The sequence below is a fragment of the Zeugodacus cucurbitae genome, chromosome 4, assembly GCF_028554725.1.
Source record: "Zeugodacus cucurbitae isolate PBARC_wt_2022May chromosome 4, idZeuCucr1.2, whole genome shotgun sequence".
NCBI classification, from domain to species: Eukaryota; Metazoa; Arthropoda; class Insecta; order Diptera; family Tephritidae; genus Zeugodacus; species Zeugodacus cucurbitae.
In genome coordinates this window covers 26,280,342-26,293,604 of record NC_071669.1, presented here as the reverse complement: position 1 = coordinate 26,293,604, position 13,263 = coordinate 26,280,342, and the positions used below count along the sequence as shown (strand labels likewise).

Here is a 13,263-nt window from a genome sequence, read left to right as displayed (position 1 = left end):
TTCAACTCCAGCTTCTAAAACTGACCGCATGGCGTGGTGCACACAATCGCTATTGACCTTTCTGAGTACCCTTAGCTGAGGCGGTCCATAGATTGCCGTGATTACAAGCATGTTGCGCCGTTAGCACGAGCTGTGCGCCTTTATGTTCATGTGTGAAGCAAATATTTCGGAAGGCTCTTCAGACATTGTACATATTGGGCGCAAAAAAAAAATGAAATGTGCATGTATGTGCATTTTTTTGCTTCAGTACTTCAGCTTATTGTTATTTTCGTTTTTAATTTGTATTATATTGTTGATTTTTGACCTCTAAAGGTTGTGCGTTGGTGTAGGAAAATTGAAATAATGATACTCGTATGTTCACAACAATAAAGGTCATTCAATGCGAGAAAATCACAGCTCAATCGATTGTTTAGTTTTTGAAGAGCTTCAATTTTTCATGGTACAAACGGATGATAACCCAATGAAATGTATTTAGTAAATCAAATATTATATATACATTAGGGTGGCCCTTATTTTCCAAAGTATTCCGATTCTCGATCGCACCCCCTAGAAATATGCGAATAGCCCAAAAACTAGTATATACAAAGTTTTGGGTCAATCAAAAAAGGTTTAGAGGTTGCGCAAGGAGCTTGAAATCCTGAAAAATTAAGAATTTTTGCCATTTTTATGTCTCCATATTTCAAAGCCACACTATCTGGTTTCCATACCGTAATAAGATCTGCATTTTATTACCTTTCCAAAATTACCACAAATCGGTCGATTGATGATAGAGTTACAGAAATACAAATATGAAAGTAAATTTAATGTGGTGCATTCTCAAACGTCGCATGCTCGTGATATACCGTTATAACGGTTCTAATGTTATTCTTTTTATCTTATTACGGTATGGAAAACCAGTAAGGGAGAGTGTGACTTTGAAATATGGAAGTCTGAGACATAAAAATGGCATAAATTCTTATTTTTTTCAGGATTTCAAGCTCCTTGCGCAACCTCTAAACCTTTTTTGATTGACCCAAAACTTTGTATATACTAGTTTTTGGGCTATTCGCATATTTCTAGGGGGTGCGATCGAGAATCTAGAAACTTTTTTTCTCCTCCATACAACTAAGGGCCACCCTAATATACATACTTACATATATACAAGTTCACACCGTTATCATATGCTGTCAAACTGACTTTTAGGCAAGTCAAATGTATTCTTGATTGTAAAATCCATATTTGTGAGTAATAATTAAAGCTGATCGCTACATTAAGACGCTATATCAGTTTGACATTTTCAAAAAGCGATTTTGTTTTATTTTTTGCTTATTCGATAGTTTATACCTTGCTACATCATAACTCAACGAGAAATAGACCGTTCGATCGCACCTCCCAGGACAGCCCATAACTCCGTTATTTTTCAATATTTTTGGAAATAAAAAATCTTTATATAGCTGAAAATATACGTTATGTCCAAAAAACTCGATCGAGTACTTTATTAAAAAAAATCACGAAAATCGCTTAATTTTTCATGGATTACACTGGTATAGCAACATTACATGAAATATTTAGGTAAAACTTTATCTTCTCTTAAAGTTACACATTAATAAGGATTTACTGAAAATTTGAAAGAAAACAAGTAAGGAAGAGCTAAAATCGGGCGTAACCGAACATTTCATACTCTCGCAATTTATTTATTTAATTTTATTAATATAACCAACAATTTGAACCACATATTCGGCATATGTATGGTATAAACTGCATTGAAAGTTTGAAACCCTAATATTAGGTATATGGGAGCTAGAAGAAGTTATGACCCGATTTCACTAATTTTTAGGACGGAGACATATTATTGGAAGAAAAATATTCCCTTTGGATTTCTTCAAAATATATAAGACACTTACCTATATTTTCGGTAGAAAATTTATTAAAAGCACTGAGGTCCTCATGTTCCATATATGCGGCCTTGAAAACTTATTGTCCGATTTCGGCGATTTTTAGAAAGGCGATTACTGAATTAAAGCATTTTTAGTAGTTTTCAACATAACCGTTGTATGGGAGGAAGGCATTTTTATAATTGGATTTACTCCATTTTTTTTTATTGTATAAGGTAGTACCTAAAAAAACGACTCTAGAAAGTTTCGTTGCTCTAACTTAAATAGTTAACGAGATATGTACAAAAAACTTGGTAGCGGGCGTTCATAGTGCGATCCTTTGTACCGAATTTGACTTTCATAGTATTAATTATGGCTTAGTTTATGCGTTTTCGTCATTTTGTGGGCGTAGCAGTGTCCGAAAGCAACCTTCCTATAGTGCCAAGAAACACATGTACCATGTTTCATCAAGATATCTCAATTTTTACTCAAGTTATCCGGATTTAAACTCCACTTGTCACCCTAATAACTTTGGTAAATATAACTCCATATCTAACTCGTTTAGTTTGGGGTGTTACACACAACCGTTATGTCAACAAAACTATTACACTCTCTTAGCAACTTTGTTGCGATAGTATAAATATGAAAAACTACGCCATTATGACATCATTTCGGGCGAACAATCTGGAAAAAGGTCCTACCCCTTCATAACTTTTAGCAGGTTCATATGAAGTGAAAAATACGTGTTAATTAAAAGATTTTTAGACTACATCTTCAAGACTATTACTCGGGTCGATAGAAGTTCTAGAATTTAGATTAGGACAATATTTTATAGAAGTTGTATAATTTAGTAGCACAATAAAAGGTTTCGATTTTTGAAATCATGAAACTGTTGTAACCCTTTAAGTTGTCAAACGTCTAAAACGTCAATTGTGTCAAGATATTAAAATTTCTCATTAAGATTCAAAAATTTAAAACTTATTCCCTGATGATGGTTCATATCTTAAGATTTTGGGTTTATTACGGGATTTTTATCTGTACCTCTCTTCTAATGTACATCTAAGTAATTCAACCTTTGCCACAACCAAAAATCCGATTTTCTTCATATATTCTTTAACTGCATTAGAGATATCTCAATAAAACTGGTTTGGCTTTCGCTCTTAATAAGGATAAATGTTTCGAATATCGACAAATTAAACAAGTAAGGAAGGGCTAAGTATTAAAAGTATTTTATACTCTCGCAATTTATTTATTTAATTTTATTAATATTATGATTTATTTGACCAACATATTTGTCATATATATTGTATAAAGTCCATTGAAAGTTGGAAACCATAATATTAGGTTAGAAGCACCGAGGTCCTCGTCATCGATATATGGGGCCTTAAAAACCTATGGTCCGATTTCGGCGATTTTTAGAATGGGGAGGCCACACTATAAGCATAGTATTTGTGCAAAGTTCTGCACCGATATCTTCACTAGTGCTTACTTTTTATATTGTAAAGTAATCGATTCAGATCGTCTTCAAAGTTCTGGTATATAGGATGTAGGCGAGGTTGTGAACCGATTTGGCCTATTTTCACAACATATCATTGGGATGGAAACTATTACAAACCAAGTTGCATTGAAATCGGTCGAGTAGTTCCTGGGATATGGTTTTTGACCCATAAGTGGGCGACGCCACGCCCATTTTCCATTTTGTAAAAAAATCTGAGTGCAGCTTCCATCTGCCATTTCTTATGTGAAATTCAGTGTTTCTGACGTTTTTCGTTAGTGAGTTAACCCACTTTTAGTAATTTTCAACCTAACCTTTGTATAGGAGGTAGGCGTGGTTATTATCCGATTTCTTTAATTTTTGGACTGTATTAGGAAGTGGCTAAAAAAAACGACTGCAGAAAGTTTGGTTTATATAGCTTAATTGGTTTGCGAGATATGTACAAAAAACCTATTTGGGGGCCACGCCCACTTCCCCAAAAAATTGCATCCAAATATGCCCCTTCATAGTGCGATCCTTCATACCAAATTTTATTTCCATAGCTTTATTTATGGCTTAGTTATGGCACTTTATGTGTTTTCGGTTTTCGCCATTTTGTGGGCGTGTCAGTGGTCCGATTTTGCTCATTTCGAAAGCAACCTTCCTATGGTGCCAAGAAATAAGCGTGCCAAGATTCATTAAGATATCTTAATTTTTACTCAAGTTACAGCTTGCACAGACGGACGGACGGACGGACAGACAGACATTCGGATTTGAACTCCACTCTTCATCATTATCACTTTGGTATATAAACCCTATACAAACAACCGTTATGTGAACAAAACTATAATACTCTCTTTAGCAACTTTGTTGCTAGCAACTTTGTTGCGAGAGTATAAAAATGTAGCAAAATAGGAATAATTAGAAGATCTTACTCTGAATGTGATATATAAAGACCGGTCCTAAGCTTCCTAAATTTAAGGTATAGGTACAAGTTTCTCTTGACTAAAAAGGGCTAAATTTCAAAATATTGGAAGGGCTATGTATATTCTGGTGTCCATTGAAAATACTGTCATATAAGGCAAAATAGGGTTTCAATACCGTCTATTTCCTATTATTTATTTATTATTACTATGTTCTATATTATATTTGCTCATTCGTTATTATACAACAGCTGAGATAAATATATTCAAAATCTTACCTTGGCCAACGATCATTTTTACGGAGATCAAAACTAATATAAATCGGACTACTACATATATTGCATATATTGCACCTTACAATAAATTGTTCAGATATAATGGACTGAAATTCTAACATACCTATACAACTAAAAATTTAGCTTGTTTGAATAAGCTATTTTAGAGCTAAGGGAGGGGTACATATTCTTATTAATATTAGTTATTATTAAGCAATCCATAAGCTCTTGGAAAGCTCTTCCCTTCTGATATTCCTTGCTTATCTCTATTGGAACAGACCCCTGGTAAGCTGCCAATAACTATGTTAATCTGCTTTTCACTACTTTATTCTTGTATTGCATGGTGTCTGCCGCGTAAGGTAAACATGATTCAAATTTATACACCTGTCAAAGCTTGTATGCACTTAAAACCACAAAAACCCATTTAAATTAAGCTCAAGTATCATTGTCAAAATTCAGCAACTTATTCTATCTGTATTTTGGCAACGCTCCGCTTGTGGCAATAGTCCTACGGCAGACGAGCAAAATTCACACAATGACAAAGCGAAGACGCAGGCGAAGGCGAACGCATAAGCGCGTACACTCGTTTGCATATTTAATAAAGTGCAAATGAAACAGTCAACGGCGATGACTCGACGCCAAAGACACTGAGCGAAAGCTCAACACTGAGCTGCTTAAGGATTTGCGCCTATTGTTATGCTAAGATGTAGCAGATTGTTACTGGCAAAGTTTAGCTGTGATTTGGGTGTTGCGGCCTTTGCGGGGATGAGGATGCATAGACATTGGAGGACACGTGCCGTTTACACAATATCGTTGATGTGTGTGATTGAAATTGAATTATTTTTGCCAAGCAAGTTGAGAGGCGTGTGTGTGTGTGCGTTCGCTGAAGCTGTGCGAAATTGTGCATTGGTTTGGCGTTGACACGCGCCGTTTATTTTCGATTCTCGACGAGACCTGCAACTTGAGCCCAATTTCGATTTCGATGCTGGAGATTAGCTTTGCGTAATCATTTAACTATGCAACTAGTTAAGTGGATGAGGGAGTACACATGATGAGTTGGCAGCATTTGTTGTTTGTTGCCACTATACCATTAACTAATGCAACCACCCCTTTCAAATAAACAAACCACCAGCAGTCCGCCCCTCAAGCAGCGGAGAGACGAGTGTTTTCAAATAGTTTGTGTATTCGTTGTGTCATTGTTTGACAGCGCGTTAATGTCAGTTTTGACAACTCGCCGGCGGCGAATGATGTGGTGTGGTGTGGCTGTGATGACACTCGTCTCTGGTGGTTTAGGTAATTGTTGGATTTCGTAACGAGTTGTTGTTGCAATCAGTGTAGAATTTTGGTAGACATTTGAGTAGATTATGTTTGTTATTGAATGGGATGTAATCGCGTGAGCTGTGGGAAACGGTTATCCCAGAAATACTCAAATACTTGCAGAGAGTATCGTTGAGAAAATCTCATAATTAAAAAAACGATTCAATGTAAGGAAGAAAGAAAGAATAACGGTGTATGTTGTACAATTGTGTACAATAGTAGAGCGCAAAATAATATAATATTATATTAGGTTAGGTTAGGTTAAAAGGCAATTATGAACAACGTCCTTTGTGGTACCAAAAACACTACTAATGAATCATAAAACTCTCACGATTCGACAAAGCACTTGGAATGTATTACAAATTTCTTGAGTCGGCTACTGTCAAATCTAGCCAACTCGCTAGGTTCGCCGAAAGTGTGCCTACCAAGATGTTTCAACCTCAGTCTGGCAAATGATGGCTATGGCAGAGGAAATGCTTAGATGATTCCACCTCGCCTTCATCCAAACAGCTTTGGCAGCTTGCATCTGCCAGAATCCTTAGATCGGAGAGTGTCCAGTGAGTACATCTATCATAGCACCAATATGGATCTTGCTAAGAGAAAGCAGTTCGTTTCCAACGCTAGTTGTTTTCCAGCGCTTGGTGAAATTATGTGATGTTTGTAAGTCCAGCGCTCGTGCACAAGTGGACAATGCATTGCCAACTCGCTCCAATTCCGGTATTAATGTTTCTACGGTATCCTCTCTTGCAAGCTTGTCCGCTTTACAATTTCCAACAATTTCGCAGTGACCGAGTACTCACACAAGTCGAATACCAAAGTAGCAAGCTATTGATAAGAAATTGAGCAGCGATCCATCCGTGAAAAAGTGTAGTGCGGCTCTTCTCCATCGAGTTCTCCCGGGTGCGTAGAGAAGAAACCACTGGGGGACGTTTCCGCGTTGCAGTGCTTATTTGTGCCCAATGTATCTGAGTCTGATGCCGCAATCCACCTCCAGGCACATTTATTAAGTCATTTAGTTGCTTAAATAAGCTGAAAACATCCAACTAAAATTCTGAATAAAGATTTTGATATTTTAGTAAACAAGAATGAAATGAAAAATACATACATTTTTTCCATCTTATACACTACGCTGGTAATCTGTAATGCCTTGTTAGCACTCAACGCTTTAACCGTTAACCTGAAGTCCTTGAAATACACCAATTGCTCCAAAGTACTTTCCACTCATTTGAGCATTAAAAAGCCATGCTCTCCATCCATGATGGATGGTTTGAAATTAACGCGGCTCCATTAGCGACTTGTCTGAAATCGTGAGCAATAGAAAACAGAAAAAACAATGCAAATTAATTACGAATGAATTGTTGCGAAGTTAAGCAAAAGGAAACGTGCTTTTGATTTTGTAGTTGCTTTTGAAGAACACTCGCTCATTAACTCATTGCATTGGAGTGAGCCAGGAGTACCATAGGGATTTTAGAACAATAAAGCAAACATTAATAATTTAAAAGTAAAATATATGTATAATTGCAAGTCGAAAACACATACAGTTCGTACAAAAAACAAACTGTCGATTGCTCATATATAGGGATTTTTGCATTCATGTCTGTCCGGATATTCATTTCATACCAAACGATATTTCCTCTTTTAAAAGCCACATATTTAATTTCCTAATCAGTGCGACACAATAATGATATTTTGAAAGAATTGACAGAGCGACGAACCTGATTTCCCAAAAATGCCTAACAAACATCCGTTCGGCAAGTAACAACTCCAATTTAAAATATAAAACCAGCTGGAGTACTATTTATATGCATTTTTAACACGCCTGCGAACAACACACAAACCCATAGTCTACTTGTCGGTCGGGTGCGCTGCCTTTCACTACGCCCACTTCACTCTAGTTGCACAATTCAATTTCGAGTTCGTTATTTCATTTCCGTAAAGTGAAAACAGGGAAAGGACAAACAACGGCGACGAAGTACAATCGAAAGAATGGGAATCGCGCCCATTGTTCGGCGACGCAGTCGAAACAGTCGCTGCTCCATTATGTTGGCACCCTGTGTGAGTTTGTGAGTTGACAATAGAAAGAGACAACTAGAGCACGTGAGCGCTTGACGACGCCGAAACATGTGGCGCAGCGCTCACATGCAGCTAAAATAGCAGATAAGTGAGAGAATTGATATTTACAAAATTGAAAAGAAATGAAAACATAACAAAGGCAACACATTGAAGCGTATGTAGAGGACGACAGCGAAGAGGGGGGATGAAAAATATTTCAATGCACTTAATATTTTTGCTGTTGAAAATTGTTGTGACATACTTTTAGGCGTATATGCCCGAGGTGCTCAGTTTCTCATATAAATATGTGTATTTTTACACATCGCTCTAGTATTCCATTATATAAGTAACGAAAAAAAATACTTTAGACTTCCAATTTTCACAAGTTGACTTTAAGTAGCCAATTTTTTTGTGACTATCCTTTTTTCAATAATTCGTTTACACACGCCCACCTACACACTCATACTGTATATACACACCAGTTTTCTCCTTAATTTTGAGTAAAACCATTATGTCAATTGACAGTGGCATAATATTTTCTGTCAGTTGCAGCCATTGTGTACATTTGTTGTTTGCACTTGTTGTTGTAGACCATTGTCAAAATTGTAAAATAAGCAAAGCTAGTTTGTATGTGTGTTATGCAATAGCGAAAGAGGATGAAGCTAGAAAGTGTGTGCCAAAGAAGGAGACAGAGCGAACAACAAACAAATATGTATTTGTGTATTTAGGTACATATTAATTTTTTTTTCATTTTGAGAAAAAATATTGGTAATCACTGTAAAAGTAATTTTTTCGCTGAAACGCTTTGTGCATTTCGAATATGTGTTGGTGTTCATTAGGTTTCTCAAGATTACAATATTAAAAAAAATTGTTTTAATTAAACAAGGAAATTTTTTGATTTTTTAAAGATATACCTACAAATATCGGGTGGTCCAAGTAGAAGTACTTTTTTCAAAAGAGTTTTTAAGACATATACCGCGTGAGTCGTGTCATGTTATTTTTGTTCAGTTTGTTTGGCATTTCATTACATCGCATCAATCAATGGATTTATTGAGAGAAAACTTCGGAGAACAGATATTTTCACGTTTTGGGCCGGTCGATTGGCCGCCAAGATTGGGTGATATCACACCGTTATGAGAGACTTGTAGAGTTTGGTTTTTGTTCGTCGAGAGAGGACTTTACTTCTCAATTGTCTACTTAGTCCATAGTAGCACCTGTTGGCAAGAGTGATTCTGCGTTGGATTTCCAGGCTGGTTCCCAGGTATACGAAATTATCTACAACTTCAAAGTTATGACTGTCAACAGTGACGTGGGAGCCAAGACGCGAATGCGCTGACTGTTTGTTTGACGACAGGAGATATTTCGTCTTGTCCTCGTTCACTACCAGACCCATACGCTTCGCTTCTTTATCCAGTCTGGAAAAAGCAGAACTAACGGCGAGGGTGGGCGGGCGGCGTGATATCGATATCATCGGCGTACGCCAGTAGCTGTACCCTCTTATAGAAGATTGTACCTTCTCAATTTAGCTCTGCAGCTCGTATTATTTTCTCCAGCATCAGGTTAAAGAAATCACACGAGAGTGAGTCACCTTGTTTGAAACCTCGTCTGGTATCGAACGGCTCGGAGAGGTCCTTCCCGATCCTGACGGAGCTTTTGGTGTTGTTCTACGTCAACTTACACAGCCGTATTAGTTTTGCGGGGATACCAAATTCAGACATCGCGGCATAAAGGCAGCTCCTTTTCGTGCTGTCGAAAGCAACTTTAAAGTCGACAAAGAGATGGTGTGTGTCGATCCTATATTCACGTGTCTTCTCAAAAATTTGGCGCATGGTCAATATCTTGTCTGTTGTTGATTTTCCAGGTTTAAAGCCACACTGATAAGGTCCAATCAGTTTGTTGACGGTGGGCTTTAGTCTTTCACACAATACGCTCGACAGAACCTTATACGCGATGTTGAGGAGGCTTATCCCACGGTAATTGGCGCAAATTGTGGGGTCTCCCTTTTTTGTGTATTGGGCAGAGTACACTAAGATTCCAATCGTCAGGCATGCTTTCTTCCGACCATATTCTGCAAAGAAGCTGATGTAAGCACCTTATCAGCTCTTCGCCGCCGTATTTGAATAGCTCGGCCGGTAATCCATCGGCCCCCGCCGCCTTATTGTTCTTCAAGCGGGTAATTGCTATTCGAATTTCTTCACGGTCGGGCAATGGAACACCTGCTCCATCGTCGTCGATTGGGGAATCGGGTTCGCCATCTCCTGTTGTTGTACTTTCACTGCCATTCAGGAGCTGCTGGAGAAGTGTTCCCTCCACAAATTCAGTATACTCTGGTCATCAATAACTAGATCACGCCAGTTAACAGTCGAAATACTCGAACAAGTCGTCGAAAATTGGACTCAACGGATGGACCATCTGAGATAATCTTTAATAAATAAATGCACTAGAATATTCTTTCGAATAACAATATAATTTTTGAATTTTCTGAGTCTTTTCTTTAAGAAATAAAGGAACCTCGGAATTCATCACCCTTTGTTAGAGTATATTTACACGATTTGGCCATCCTTAATGTATCCTCAATCAATAATCAATACTGAAGCTTTTTGAGCTAAAAAAAACTTTTAGTGAATTAAAAAGTGAATAATGCACACATAAAAGCTGCTAGAAAGTTGGGGTCGAGTGCGACTGGCGTTGTCAGATTAAATTGCAAAAGCAGCAATGGAAATGTCAAAGCTGTCATTCAACGCTTTTTGAATTGTAAGTAACACAGGTCAAGGGTTACGAATGATAGCAGTAGAAATGAGTTGGAGTTGGGATAACTGCATACTCGTATACTAAAATCGCTTGAAAAAGTATTGGATATAAAAATCGATTCTTATTGAAACGAATAAAAAGTTTAGCGAAATTACTGACTTTCATTAGAAAATCAGATTTAGTAGTTCCTTCCAATACTCCATTCTAAATACAAAAGTACGTGTTTTGGACGGACAGAATCACTCGCAATAACGGGGCTAAAGCATGCACGTATGTACGTGAAAAGCGTTTAGAATATAGAACAATAGCTAACGATCCATTCAACCGTCAACGTAAACAACGCAACGTGAACTGACGTAAATGAAAAGAATTTGATATAAAGAAAGCAGACAAGTAAAAGAAAAAAACACCTGTCAATTGCACAGCAGGCGACTGACAGGCGCGACACGGCGAAGTAAGCCCGCCCATTGAAACCCCAGAAAACACCTCGTTGCATGTACAGGCCAAATCCCACTCAAACTACTTCTGAGAACAGCACAATTGAAGAGTTAATATAAACAGTGAGTCTTAAAGTGGGGGATGATATACAACTCTAAACTTGCATATATACATATATTGAATAAAGGAGCCACAAACAATTTCAATGTGTATTTGATGAAAACACAATTCCAATTGCAAACATATCAATTGTTCGATAAGTTGCCCCGTACTTTTGCTTCGGAACTCTCTGGTGAGTCGAACAGAACCAAGTTGGATATAATGAGCCAAGCTTTCGAATTGTTTTGTGCATTTTATTTTGCCTACATGCGCACAACCACAGACACACACTTTCGTTTTTGTAAATCCTTTTCAACTGACGCGGCTCATTTGCGGCGCTACATCTCATTGATTAAGTCGATCCCATTGTGCTGCAACAGTTGTAATTCTTCTCACTAAATAATATACAATATTACCCAATTTTATTCTTTTCTGATAATGCTGAAATGCCAGTACTAACGATAACAACTATTACATTATGTAATAGTATAAGCTAGCTAAGCTCGCTTTGGACTTAATGAGCTTGTTGCTGTTTTAATTAAGCACTGATTGAAATAAAATATTTGCTTATCTAAAATTGATATTTGCTTATCTTGAAAGTCAGTGAAAGCTCACTTTCTTTAATCCAAAACTTGTTTACTATATACCTTGCTTCTCTTATAATAGAGAGGGAATACCGCTCTTATTCGAGTTCAACGAGATTGGTTAAAAAATAAGGAACTTCAAATGTTGTATTGCCTTCTTTATCAATCGGTTAGTAATTTACCCTCCCCCATTTCCAGAAATTGGCATGATATGTGCTTAAACCTTGACCTCGTCCATTAGTTTAAATGGGGAATGACTGGCATATTTCTCATGTGCTTTTACTTTGAAGAAATATTATAATAATAATAGCGATTTCATCCAGAGTTGATGTTATCTTCGCAAAAGTTTTGCAGCGGACGAGATCTTTGTGGGATTAGGGTTTTAAATAAAGTCTTCCAATTTGTTAATTTCTGTAATAAAATCTTGTAGTTGAGAAACGATGAAAAGGTGTGACATTTTCATAATAAATATGTATAGATCGGTAGGTATAGTGAGTGTCGGACGACGCACCTAGACTTAGAAGACCCAATTATGAAACCACCGAGACTGGCATCCCCTCACACTCCCATGTTCTCTTGATGAAATTAATAAATTCAAAAGGTTTATCTGTGTAACTTCCGAAACATCGTTCAGGGATTACCATTCTGTTCCTGTACGAAGTCTGTGCAAGTTTTGCATCCCATAGAAAATGTTTTACGGACTCTTCTTCTTCTAATTCTCAATAGTTTCAGTTATAATCATTGTATGATATCCGCCATCTGCTGGCATATCCACCAATCAAACAGTGTCCCGTTAGAACTCCTATCAGAGTTCTTAAATTATTCCTATTAAATTGAAACAATCGGAAAGTGCGGCCCATATTTCAATCAATCCACGTTTGTCTCCTTGTTGAGCAAGTCAAGTATTGTTTCTACTGAGACTCAGCCAACATTATTACATATTTGCCGATTAATTGCTGTGTACTGGAAACCATTGCAGATTTATCGTAACATAGGAAGGTAGTTCTGCAAACAGCTCAACTTAAATATGGAAGGAATGTACGAAATTTTATAAAATAGATAAATGTCCCTGAACAAACAATTATGTATATGATTTATAGATAAAATGGATTGTATCAACTTTTCCGACATATTCCATATATCCACTCTTATTTCAACTTACATGGCGATTTGTAGTGCTTGTTTCTTACTGCGGCAGCTCACGCGTAATCAGTAATCAGTGAATGTTGGAATTGTGGGTCCCGTCTCTAATGTGTTTATTGTACATACAAGTATGAAATGTCATATTTCAGTAACTACTGGACCGAATTTGGTGCATATCATGACATCATTATGTTACGGTTTGAAAGAAATCGGACAACAACGCTATTTTGAAGTTCCATCAAACTTTACAATATATAAATCAGGCACCAATGAAGATATCGGAATAAAACTTTGCAAAAATAGTACCTTCAAGGTATGGCACTTCTCATAAAACGAATATGAAAATCTCAGTGC

General features: G+C 37.1%; 1 protein-coding gene across 3 annotated transcripts in view; it reads left to right on the top strand.

The window, feature by feature from the left end:
* The window catches only part of LOC105217029 (transcription factor SOX-5), a 66,744-nt gene that overhangs the window by 29,590 nt on the left and 23,891 nt on the right, over positions 1–13,263 (top strand). The window lies entirely within an intron of this gene.